General features: G+C 31.4%; 1 pseudogene; it reads left to right on the top strand.

Annotated features, from left to right (window-relative positions):
* LOC139521413 (uncharacterized) overlaps window positions 1-14,176 on the top strand; it is an 18,437-nt pseudogene extending 4,261 nt beyond the window's left edge.

Here is a 14,176-nt window from a genome sequence, read left to right as displayed (position 1 = left end):
GTTGGAATTGGTTTATATAATTATATACAGCTTCCTACTTTATTTGGCCTTTTGAACCTTTTTGGATGAGTCTTTTGTAGACGAAACATGCGTCTGGCATATATACTAAATTTAGTCCTGGTATCTTTGAGGAGTTTATATACAGGGTATATTTATATAAGTTGTTAGTTACTACGTCATGACTATGCATTTTTTCTCTCTCTCCAAAAAACTAAAAGATAAAAATGAGAATCAGTAAACTGTAAAATGTATCAAAGCTAGAGACAACAAACAATTTGACCAAAAAACATACCAAGGCCACCAATGGGTTTTCAGTACAGCAAGACACATCTTTTGCATAAAAAAGAGTAAAAGTTATATATTGTATTAACAGAAAAACTTTTTTTCATTTTTAGTTGTCATTTACACATGAGGGAAGTGTAGAAGATACTCATGACAATGCTGTTCCATTGAAAAGAGCTAGAATATCAGAAACAGAGGTAAAAATGCAATTTCTTAGAGCACATACCTTACAAACAAGTGGAGGTTGTATATCTTCAAATTAGATAATTCACTGATGTTCATTTCAGTTTGTGAACCTCAATGTATAAAAAATGAAATGTGATGTCATTACCAATGACACACTAAACTATTTAAAGAGTCCACATTGCATTGTTATACTAATAAAATCATCATAGAATCTATACCAGGATTAAAATTTTGTGTTTGTGCTAGACACATGTTTCTTCTACAAAGACTCATCACTGATGCATGAAGAAAAAAAGTGAAAAAGGCCCAATAAAGTTCTTAGTTGAATAGCTTTGAGGACCAAAAATTCCTTGAAGTTTTGCCAAATACAGCTGAGGTAATCCATTTCTGAAGTAGCAAAGCCTTAAGTATTTCAAATGTTCACTACAAGGCCTTCAACCATGAGCAACATTTATACTGTGTACTAAAGCTAAAATAAGCTTTCATGACAAAAAACAAAAAAAATCACTGATAAATATGTTATTGTAGAAATAAAGGAAATTATTATTACTATTATTACATGTTTCTAGCTATTCCTATGTTATAAAGTAGATATTTAAAATATTAAGAAATTCATGTAGAAGCCCAATATTATTTTATGTTATTATTTTGTAGGTTACACCATCTGCTTTGGATGATACTGATAGAGAATTTCAGGTCAGTCAGGAAACAGTCTCTCAGTTGTCACAGTCATCAGAAGCCTCTGTGTCAAATTCACTTAAACTAAAATGAGTCCCTTAACAAGTTTCTCTCTATCTCTGGTGTTAATCCTGTTAAAGAATTGAATGTTTACATTAGAGATTCCAGCACCAGAACACAACAACGCTATATCAGCAAGGCCAAACAATGCATGGAACTGATGCTGTCAACAATAGGTCCTGGGGAAGAGGATTTTTAAAAAAAGCAGTGTTTAATGATATGTCTACAAAAACAATGGAGGAAAATGCTACACTTGAAACACTACTTGAAATTTACAAAAGGGCTGATTCATGGACATTTCAGCAACAGATTTTGACAACCATTGTTAAAGACGAGGAATTACAAGATGTACAAAAGGTAAGATTTTAAAATATTTCAAAGTAGAATAAACTTATAAATTATTGCAATATTTTTATCTATTGGACAGAATAAGTATCAGCTATAAGAGACCTTCCATTCTGAGTTTGATACACTCATATATCGCGATCAGTATGCAGATTTTCGAAAAATTGCTAGTATTATTCACACAGTTTGGTTTAATCTTCAAAAAATGGCAGTAATAAATGCACACAATCATATATCCGAATGTACAGTTTGCTTTTATCTAATTTTTGACCCAAAAGACTGCTTTTTTAATATAGAATTAAGATGAAAGTCATAGAAAAAAATGTGAAAAATATGCCTGCATGACTGTGTATAGGTTATTGTATTCTTTTTTAAAAACCCAACTTTTTCATTATACATATAGCTGAGAGAGGGATAGAGCAGATTGTTATTCTGAGGCTGAGAAAAAACATTGTCAACCGTGGCCCCGCTTTATAAAAATGTACTTCAATCAACACTTTTACAACCGAATGAATTTACAAAAAAATAAGCATTCTAATTTTAATTGAAGATTCAGAATTTGCTTCAAGGAGAAATTTTCATTTTTAAAATAATTATTCTCAATTAAAATGATTTTTAAAAGCAGTGAAGCAATGATATGTGGTATTGGATCTAGATTAAATTGTACAGTTTATGCAAATGTTTATATTTTTTCACTCTTTTTAATTTTCAGCTTATACCTGGATTGACTCATTACAAATTCAAGCAAGCAAAAGAGCATATTGAGCAATTCGGTGTCGGGGAACCAGTTACAACCAAAAAGCTATCAAGAGAAAAGTATAATGTAAGCCAGTTAGATCATTTTATTCACTTTATAACGTCTAAATAGATAGTCAAAGATCAACCCTTTGGTGAGAAGACATTGAAAATGGAATCAGGAGAGGTCATTATAATACCAACTGTTATTCAAAGTCTTACACCTTCCTCCATTATAAAAATATTTCTCAGTATGTATCTTTATGCAATGAGGAGAATGTTAAACATCTTGGTAAGTAATTTGTTATTCAAATGGAATTGTGAAAATTCATAATTAAGCCAATTATATAAAAGCACTTGAGATAATTGTAATCATTTTTTTTTTTATTATGTTGTCTTTTATTATAAAAAGTGATCTGTGAACATCATTCGACTATTGTTTCTATTATCAACAGTAATACCCTACTTTAATTATTTGAAGAAATAGGACGTTGATATGCAATTTACTGTATGTGAAAACAAAAACATAACACAGATTGACACAAAGAAAAGATATATTGGGCCAGATTTGGAATGCATACATGACCTTGTACATATGTAAAGGCAATTTCTACAAAAATAAAATAAATAAGTGTACATGTATATGGTGGAACAGACTTTGGTATCAATGGACATGACTTCGATTTGGAATTTTAGTAGTGTGAAATTTGCCTATTACCAATATATATTAGTTGATTTTAAGGTGTTTCCCCATAAAGATAATGTACTAAATATTGTACATAGTACATAGGCATATCCACAATTTTTATGTAAATTTGAAAGATTTGGTCTGGTTTCAAATGAGACAACTATCCATTATGGCCATACAACATTGATTGATGTAAGCAACAATAGGGTACTGTGCATCCTTCAACAATGACCCAAAAAAGTCAGCTGTTAAAAAATTACATATTTTAGCTCAATACCATGCAAAATACCACCATGATTTTATCTTATTTTTTACAATTATAATATCAGTATGATTTTTTAGACATTGAAATGAAATGCATTCTTATTCAATGTTTTGTAGGGAGCAGTACACTGTACAAAATACTTGATGAATGCTCAGCTGTGGTCAGAAAAAGTGTTGAGGGTCTTGATAATTTCATCATGGAAGGGTGTAAAGGTTTTGATGAACTTGACATTCAAGTCATCAAAAGACTAGAGTTGCCAACTGAAGAAGTAAAGTGCCTGTTATTAGGCCTACAAAAGTCAAAAACATATCTTGTATCAGGTTTGAAGGTTAGTTTGAAATAAGTTTCTGAATAACTAGGATTACAAATGAATTCAAAATGGAGCAAATACAATACAGTACCTCATTAAATTGTAACCGGAGAGCACGAATTTCATTACAAAATTGCTTGTCTCCACCGGGACTCGAACCCGGGACTTCTGTGTTACAAGGCAGCGCGCTAACCGACTGAGCTAAAGAAGTACTTCCTTAGCTCAACCACTTACGGCTGACTAAGTATCTACTAAGTTTTTCTAAGGGAAGCAATCCCGTCACAAGATTTTAAAACAAAATGCAGTATGATTGCTAATGAGACAACTATCCACCAGAGTTGAAGTAAAGTGGATGTATAAGTAATTAAAGGTAACCATGAGTTTTAAAATATCTATGCAATGTCTGGAACATCTAGAAAATTGGTTTATTACTGCATTTTATTTTAAACAATTTTTGTCTGTTTGTTACATATAAGAACTTTTGAGGCAATAGATAAATCTTGTTTTTTAAGTTTTATTTTATATGTTGATAAAGGATATGAAAGGTTTCAAATACTCTAATTTTAAATAATTTTAATCACAAAAAAAAAGTTATTTCAAGAGAAAGTTTGGTTATGGACCACTGCACATCATATGCTCTAAGCAGTCCCTCTGAACAAAATTATACTTCAGAATGTAGCATGAGGAGAATGAGGAGCATCCATGGCAGAACAAAGAGGCAACAATGTATATGGTAAGATAAAAGATAATATAACCTTGAAAAAGTTCAAACTTTGATTTGACAATGATACCAAAAATGTGAAAACAATAAGGTATCTCTTTTTTCAATTGATTCTTTTTGTATTCCATTATATTTTAAAGTTAGTCAAATTGATTAAAATTTACCATGATTTGTCAAAATATCCTCATTGTGATTTGTCAGATGTCTGAAATAATCGCTATTAAGCCATAAGGAGATGAAAATCTAACGACGTACAATCCAGGAATCAGGAGCAAGCCAGATCTGACATTGTACAACAAATGACAAACAAGGATGCTATAATAACATGTGACTGGGCAATGAAGTTCCTGCCTATGAAATATAGAGAAGGTAATTTTTGCTTATCTGATTTAAAATAACACTGATAGAAACAATATTTAAGTAATGCACTAGATGAAATATTTTGGTATGCCTCATGCACTCATCTATAGGTTGGTTGTGAAATAAGGTCAGTTTGGCAGGCAAGTCATCTTTATCTCATAAGATATTAATCTATGGTTTTTTATGCAGAGTTGTTTTCTTAAGGGCTGTTCCAGAAAAAAATGTAGGGGTTGGGGGGTTGGAAGGCACATTATATTAATGATACATAGGTGATGGGTATCAGAGCAACTTTTCACACTATAATGCACTATAATTCTCTATTACCATTGTCTGGGTGGCAGGTGCTGACAAAAACTGCCTTCCAACCCCTCCATACATTTTTTTCTGGAATAGCCCTAATGGAACAAAGAGTGTAAACCAAGTTTTGATATAAATAATATGACATACATATAATATGCAAATCTTCATATTCACAAGAAATTTTAATCAGTTAATTTTTGTAGGAGGTATTAGTCTTTGTTACTCAGGAGTCTAGTAATATTTTATTTGCCCAGTGTCAATGTACGGGTGTTGTGTATGTTAGAGTGCTGACAAAGCTTCTTTCATTCAAATTGTTAGATTCAAGGAGAATAACTCTTACACAAAACTGTATATATAATCCAGTTTATATTTTAAAACTTTCACATGACTATTTCACGAGCCATTTTTTTTTACTTCATCATGAATTTAAAAATATTTTACATGCCAAATGGATTTGTTTGCCAAAAGAGGAATAAACTGGCACATATCAGTTACATCGTTGAAAGAAGGATCTATCTTTAACACATGTTCACATTTTTGAATCACCAGTATCCCAGGATGCATCTTTAACATCTCAAATCTTGATAGATGTAGCTAGAGATATTCTTCAGCATAAGCCACTGAGGACTGAAAAAAATTAACTTTTTCTCTGATAATGCTGGATGTTATAAATCTTCTTCAACTATCCTCTGGTCGCCAGATGCTACACAATGAACTTGGCAATAATATTGCTTCATACAATTTCTGTGAGGCTCAAAATGGAAAAGGTATTGGAATTATTTAGTGGAGTATTTTTATTTTCTAAAAAATTGTATTTTTCTACACCCAGAACTGAAGTTATCTAAACTTGCATACAAAATTTTTTGACAATTGATAAATTGTAAGTATGATATATGTTAGAACATTGATGTATTAATGGAATAAATTCTGACATAATTTTGAATAATTCAGACGGCATTCTACTTCCATGTCTGAGAAACATGTATATGCCTATTATTTAAAAAAAAACCTAAAATTTCAACCTGTAGCAGGAAAAAGCTTAAAATTTATAACTGACCTTTATAACAGGTATAAACAAATTATGTTATTAAAATTCCAATAATAATTCAAATATTTCTTAGAATTATATATTATGAGTTATATGAAATATTGAATTAAATTGAATTGTATTCTTGATAATTTTCACAAAGACAGACGAATTCTCATGGAATACAAGTATACACATATTCTTAAGCATAAAAAAGTAGAAGGTATGGGGGGAAAATAGTCGATACTTGTGTTGTAAAGTTTAGAAAGTATGTTTGGTTGTTAGTTTTCTGAATTATAAAGAAAACTTTTAATTCTGCATAGTATAATAATTTAAAGATTTTTGCATTTTAGGGCCATGTGACAGACATGCTTCTCATATTAAGTCCATTATTAGGCGATACATTAACCAAGGCAATGATGTGACTTCAGCTTTGCATATGAAACAGGTATGAACATGTCAATAGCTAGATTTTATTCTTAACAAAAGTACAAAACTGATACATGTATATAAATGTGTCATATTATTTCAAGACAAGTCGTATCCACTTGTTTTTACCCTTCCACACAATCACTATTCAGGTGATGTGAATTACATGTATATTAATTAGTTAGATTGACATTCCTCTGCATAGAATGTGATGAGATATTTCTCCACTTGAGACATTTATCTTCTTTATTTATCTAATTGCCAAGAGAGGTAAAATACTATATTGGGCATAAAATTTTGAGGTGTAATCTATTTCTCTTAAGTTAATAGATTATACAGTGAAACCTGTCCAAACCGAACACCCACGGGACTCTGCGTTTTGTTCAGTTTTCACAGGTGTTCGGATTGTAGAGGTAAACTGAAGTCGATACCAAAATAATTTTGGCACTTACTGACAAGGGATAATAGGTGACACAACAGACGGCTATTTATTTTTGTGATGATATAGATGTAAACGTAAAAATATAAGTAGATAAAGATAGACCTATTGCTACATTTTTGTTTATTAATCAAACGCCACTCCGTCAATCACGCTCGTCGTTATGAAACTACAATGTATAAATCGTTCAATGATGTCCGACATGGAGCAATTTTGCTTTTAATAATTATTTTCTAATCCATTAATTCACTGACCAATTCATATTCCAAGCCACTGTCAAATGACGATTCCGTCATTGTACACACGAGTTCTCGGACTAAACTTGCCACCCGCTGACTGATACTTCGCAACACGCTAAGTGTGAAACAACAGCAGGGGTCCAGTTGTGTCCAGTTTATTCTCGGACTTTATCGTTGTTAAATAGCTTACGGAAGTCTTCAGGAGCATCCGAATCAAATATATAGAGCCTCTAAAGGGAAACCAGCAATCGAAAGCCATTGACCTTGTCGTGTAGCATGACTTCCTAATTCAGTGAAAGGCTTTACAACTTTAAAACTATTACTTAATTAAATAGTTTAGCTACAGAATGGCAGTCACGATAATTATTTGAGTAACGTACATTTAATTGATCTAAGGGAAAGTTCCTTTCTTGTCATTTTCGGCGATGGGGGCAGCGGACCAGTTTAACGTTTCTTTACAACATAGGATAAACATAAATCTATGAAATTTAAACACAAGGTTTATGATCATAAATGGAAGGTTGGTATTGATTTTGGGAGTTTTGGTCCCAACATAATAAGGGGCCCAAAGGGTCCAAAATTAAACTTTGTTTGATTTCATCAAAATTGAATAATTGGGGTTCTTTGATATGCCGATTCAAACTGTCATGACTCTTAACTTTTGGTCCCGTTTTCAAATTGGTCTACATTAAAAAATGAATCAGTTAGATTCTTTGATATGCTGAATCTAAAAATGTACTGAGATTCTTGATTATTGGCCCAGTTTTCAAGTTGGTCCAAATCGGGGTCCAAAATTAAACTTTGTTTGATTTCATCAAAAATTGAATAAATGGGGTTCTTTGATATACCAAATCTAACTGTGTATGTAGATTCTTCATTTTTGGTCCTGTTTTCAAATTGGTCTTCACTAAAGTCCAAAGGGTCCAAAATTAAACTTAGTCTGATTTTAACAAAAATTGAAATCTTGGGGTTCTTTGATATGCTGAATTCAAAAATGTACTTAGATTTTTTATTATGGGCCCAGTTTTCAAGTTGGTCCAAATCAGGATCTAAAATTATTATATTAAGTATTGTGCAATAGCAAGTCTTTTCAATTGCACAGTATTGCGCAATGGCAAGAAATATCTAATTGCACAATATTGTGAAATAGCAATTTTTTTTTTAATTAGAGTTATCTTTCTTTGTCCAGAATAGTAAGCAAGAAATATCTAATTGCAAAATATTGTGCAATAGCAAGATTTTTTTTTAATTGGAGTTATCTTTCTTTGTCCAGAATCAACTTAAATCTTTGTTATATACAATATACAATGTATATTCACTTTTTACTACCAACTGATAAATTAAAATAATCTTTACCATTCAGTGATAACAAGCAGTTTTTTTTACATCTTAATATTTTATGATGTATTTAAATGAGTAGTTATTGTTGCAAACTCCATTAGAAATTTTAATTGAGATTAGTTTTGGAATAAGGGAAAGGGGGATGTGATTAAAAAAATTGGGTTCAATTTTTCTCATTTGAAATTTCATAAATAAAAAAGAAAATTTCTTCAAACATTTTTTTGAGAGGATTAATATTCAACAGCATAGTGAATTGCTCTAAGAGAAAACAAAAATTTTAAGTTCATTAGAACACATTCATTCTGTGTCAGAAACCTATGCTGTGTCAACTATTTAATCACAATCCAAATTTAGAGCTGAATCCAGCTTGAATGTTGTGTCCATACTTGCCCCAACCGTTCAGGGTTCAACCTCTGCGGTCGTATAAAGCTACGCCCTGCGGAGCATCTGGTTGAATTTTGTTTATAAATCAGCTTTTTTTGAAAGAAACGATTAATAAATGTTGACATAGAGAGGGGTCATGCATGTCATTTTTAAATTAAGAAAAAGAAAATCTGAAGAATAGCAACATATTTTATTAATTCAGTCGCAAGAAAAAAAGGAAAATAACAAAAATACCAACCAATGGAGGAAAATTATAAACGGAAAGTGTGTAATCAAATGGCAAAATCAAGAGCCTAAACACATAAAAATGGTAACAACTGTCATATTCCTTACTTGGAGCCTTATCTAGTGGGGAAAAAAAATAAAAGTTTCTTGAGAAAATCTTAACAATTTTTGACAACTTTTGCTGCACCCATCCACTGTTGCTGAAAAACTATACCTATGTCTTGCTTTCAGATATGAGACAAAAATCTTTTGGCTGTCTATCAATTACGGACATTATTTATCAATTTGAGAGAGTATTTTTTTTCATTTTGTACCAGAATTAAGTTCCTACCAAAAAGGATTTCTACTGTTAGCAAGAAAAGTTGTAAATAATGAACCAAATAATATATTGTCTAATTTTGTGAGAGGCCATCTTCAGTACTGTGTCATCTAGCAATGTTCTGTTTTAATGTAGGAGTTAACACATTCACACCAACAGCATAATTGTTCCTTTTATATTAATCTTGTTAATTATGTTTTAATTTTTAGGTAAAATGTAGCATGTTGATCTATTGTAATAAAAATCCATAATATCTTATAAAATTTGTAGATTTATCTAAAAAAAAGTCCTTATATTTGTATAAAGTAACATTGGTTTATAGTGGAAAATTGTTTTAACGTTAAATAAGCTACAATTAAAAATTGCTTGCCAGTCCCTCTCTGTGATTAATATTAGATAACTCTGGCTAGTTTCCCAGTCAATCTATCATGAAGGGGAGATAAATAATTTGTCTTGCATTTATAGTCTCTTTTAAAATGATGAACGGTTCTTTATATTGGTATGTAATCATTTTAAACGTTTCAAATTTATGAAATTATATTCGTACATCAATGTCTTTGATACACCAATAACAAAAGCTGAAATATATTGAATTGATACATTTTGTCATTATTCAAAATTAAATTAGAAACTTAAACTTAATTATAAATTAATGAATCTGTTAAAGGAAGACAATACTCGCATAACTTTTTTTCCGAATCAGCACATAATACAAAGGAATGTCACTCTTGCATACAAATGGTACATCAATATAATTAATTAATTGCAATACTCATATAAGAAGACCCTATATCAGTACTGAAAGAATAACAATGAGATGAAGAACAACGATCAAGAGTTGTTGGCGTATTTTCTAAACTATGTTAAAAATTAATCTGGAGTTGTCTCTCTTTGTTTGTTGTTAATTATAATTCACAAATACCAAAATTGAAATCCTAGACTTTCTGTATATTACACTCATTTGTGTAGAGGTTCCATCCTCTATTTCATTTACAACTTATACAAAAACAATCCTTTGAATTAAACATACATTTTATTACACCAACTTGTAATTACATTTTCATTACTAGAATATACATTTTTACTTTGTGGCATTACTTTGGCTACAGAGTATTCTATAATATTTTGTTGAGGCGCCAGGGTGACTACCGATTACCTATACACAATGGCTATCAGCTGACCTATGTTGACATAGTGTCATAAAACCCCTGGTAGTTAAACACGGTTACACCACCAACTACCATGGGGAGTGACCAGGGAAAACCGTCATATTACCAATGCTCCAGTTATTAGTGCCCCACCTGTTGGGCAGGTGTAGGCCTCCCCTCTATAAGATGAGGTGAAGGAGGTCCCAGAGTCACCCATCTGTAGACCCCACCGTTACCACTAACCACATTTTCCAAACCTGCAATTTTTAGAACTTGTCAGGCCCAGAGCAAGGGCAGAGTGAAATAATCTCCCAATCACTACCAATCTCCCTGGACCGCCACATGAGAGCCCAAGTCAGCTACCAAATCTGACATGGGTTCTCACCTCCACAAAATTTTCATTATTGAATCTTTGAAGAAGTTGATTTTGTTCTGCGTGTGAAAGACTCAACCCCCCCCCCCTCCCCCCTTTCCCCCTTTGTATATTATTTAAGAAAATCTGATTTCCAGTTTGTGACAAATGAGTTCCATCTGTTCTGTATAAAGACACTTCACTTGCCCTACTGTTCTCATGTAATATAGCTCATCAATATTATTAATTAACTGTGCATTCCTGCTCCACCTTCAATGAAGATTCGAAATTATAAATAGGACCCAAAGTTGTCAACCTATAGGATAGTGAAGACTAATGAAAGCTAACACACTGTAAAAAGTGTTTCTTTGAAATGTTTTAAAACTTACTCAGAAAAATATTCCAAAGGTGACTGGGTATAGAATTATAGTCCGGTTGATTTTAATTTGCAGTAAAACTCTTGTCATTCATTTGGCAGTAGAGGTTGTAAAAAATTGCTGTTGATCTGCTTAGAATGGTTGCCTAACATCTAATACCTTGCTCAAAGAGAGTATTATGCTGTCTGCAGGTTAAAATAACCCTAATGCAACAATCATTTGAGATTTCTTTAGGTGGTTTGTTGCACAACTTTAACTAGAAACACTTAATTTATGGCCTATCCAATATACCACCAGCTAACAGTATTGAGTAATTTATTTTCCATTTTTCATCCTTGTCTTCCCCCTATTACAAGCCCTTGCCTGTTATATCAATTGTTCATTTGTTCTGAATGTGCCTGAAAAATTTGCCACTAGCCATAAAGCAAACACTAGTCAATCTTCATGGTGTCAAAAATCACAAAAATTGAAGGTTATACAGTTTTTTTCCCCCTCATTTTGTTGTGTCCATGACTGCAGTGTTTCAAAGATTTATGCAACTTGAATATTGTTGGTATTTTAGAAATCACCACAACCTGCATAATGCAAGCAGAATGGTCTTTTGTATTTGTATTAAAATACGTTTTTGTCAAAATTATACTTATTTCAGCAAATGGACTGCCAGCACTAATCGTTGGAAACACATTCAATAGAAACTACTGTATAACGTTGAAGACCCTACAAGGACAATAATTTTTATATACATTGTTTGTATTCAGTATAACTTAATTATATGTAAGTTGTTTTAGTTTTTCTATTGTAAATCACATTAAAAAAACAAACTGAAACTTTTTCGTCTTTTTTTTTATCAAATCTATGTATCATGGTTAAATGGTTTCCATAGCAACACTGTTAAAAGTTCATTTCCAGTATTTACGAATACATCTAAAATGTTTGTTATTATATTATATTCAATGAAATATATCTTTCAATCTTTTTAGTGCAGTATTGGAGTTTAAAATAACATTTTTGAAATTTTTGCAAATTTGAAAAAATGGAAAAAATTGAAAATTAAGGATTTTGTTTCCATGGTTACAATATTATACGACAAATTTACCCATAACTTTTTTGCCTCATTTGTAAGATGGGATGATGGTGTTTCTAAATTTATTATGTACCTTAATATTAGTGACCGCAAAAAAAAATATGGTGACCATTCAAAAAGAGTATTTTTTTTACCTAATGTGACCCACCTCAAAAGGGGGATATATGTGTCTTTGATTTTAAATTGTTATTAACATATAAGTTGTTAAATTAAAATATCAATATGCATATATTCAATAAAATCATGAAGATTTATCTCTTTCTTATTTTTTTTGTATGAAATATTACGTTGAAAATAGCCTTTTTCAGGTCAAAATATAGATTTTCAATAGGGGTAAAAGGACAAGGTTCACTAATGGCACAAAATGGCCTAAAATATCAACTTTATCATAAAACACCAAAAAGGTCTCAATTTGTTTCGTAAATGGGTCTATTTCCAAAGTATAAATGCTAAAAATATCAGTTCTTTTCATAAGACTACAAGATATTCGCCAAAGTAAGCCCATTTTGGACCTTTTGTCAAAATATGATGATTTTGTGGATTTTTCAGACCTAAAAGCTTTTGAAACACCTTGGCCGCCACCCACGATCCAGAATGTGTTGTAACCAAAGATTCCAATTTTGATATAGATTTCATCAATATATAAACTTTTTGGAATGTAGGTGGAGGCCACGGTTAATTATGCCAAAAACAATTAAAATTATGGACAAAAAGTACCAAATTGACCTTTTAATACAAATTATGCTCATTTAAGGGTTCATTGCTCCATAAATAATAAAGGAAAGTGCCAGAAATTTTTTTTTTGTCTTAGTAGTATTATCACAAGTATTTTTATGTGAAATTTGTAATTTTTTGCCCCAATTTAAAAAACATAAAAAAGTCAGGGCCAATTTTAACCCTTCGTGAACCTTCTCCTTTGTCATTAGTTGCTATGACAACCGTTATGCATAGCAACCAACATTTTGCTATTTTTCTTTTTTTTCATTAAGCTTAATAAGTGTGTGAAGTTTGAAGAGGGGGGCAATAGGGGGTCCGTTAACATGTTAACAACACCTAGATTTTGGCAAAAACAGGTAACAAAAAATGCAAAAATGCAGATAACAGTTAACAAAGTGGGTTGAAAACAGTTAACAGCTTAAATTGATCTCAGATAACAGTTAACAACACCTTGAAAAGGGCCATAACAGGTTAACACAAAAAGGTATTGCCCCTCCCTCCTCTTTGAAGAAATTGGAATTCATGATCATGTGTGCCACACTCCCTATATTAGAGTTAAAATAGTTACAGAGAACCTGTATTAAACATTATCATTCACAAAGATACAAAGTAAATAATTCAATAACATCTGTATTATTTTTTTAAACAGGCGGATCCATTGTAGGAAAAAATCTGTTGATTTTATAGGGAATCACTGAAGTATGACTGGACCCCCCTTTTTTACATAAACTTCTGGATTCGCTACTGTTTTATGATATTTATCTGAGATTAGTTGACTTGTATGAGAATTCAAATGATTTTTTTTATATGAAGCACTGCGTTTAAATTTGAGATTTTTTTAGTAATTTTAAGCAATGACTATTTTTTATAAATATAACGTGTTGTACAGAAACACATCAAATTCTTACAAAACTTTAACTGTAAAATAACTTCTTAACTTATGTATTTTTCTCAAAAAAATATCATCAGTTTTCAGTTTTAATGGAAGATAATATGCAAGATTTGTTTTGTAGGATTTTATCCAAGACACTGGATCCAACCAAATGTTGTCTGAGATATACTACAAGGAGTGTGATTATGAAGTACTGGGAATGAAAAAGGGAAACAATTTCAGAAAATCAAAGACTTAAAAAAAATCTTTGTTTGACTAAATGGATAGGCTTAA

The sequence above is a fragment of the Mytilus edulis genome, chromosome 4 (genome assembly GCF_963676685.1).
Source record: "Mytilus edulis chromosome 4, xbMytEdul2.2, whole genome shotgun sequence".
Taxonomy (NCBI): domain Eukaryota; kingdom Metazoa; phylum Mollusca; class Bivalvia; order Mytilida; family Mytilidae; genus Mytilus; species Mytilus edulis.
This window is presented reverse-complemented; position numbering and strand designations above follow the sequence as displayed.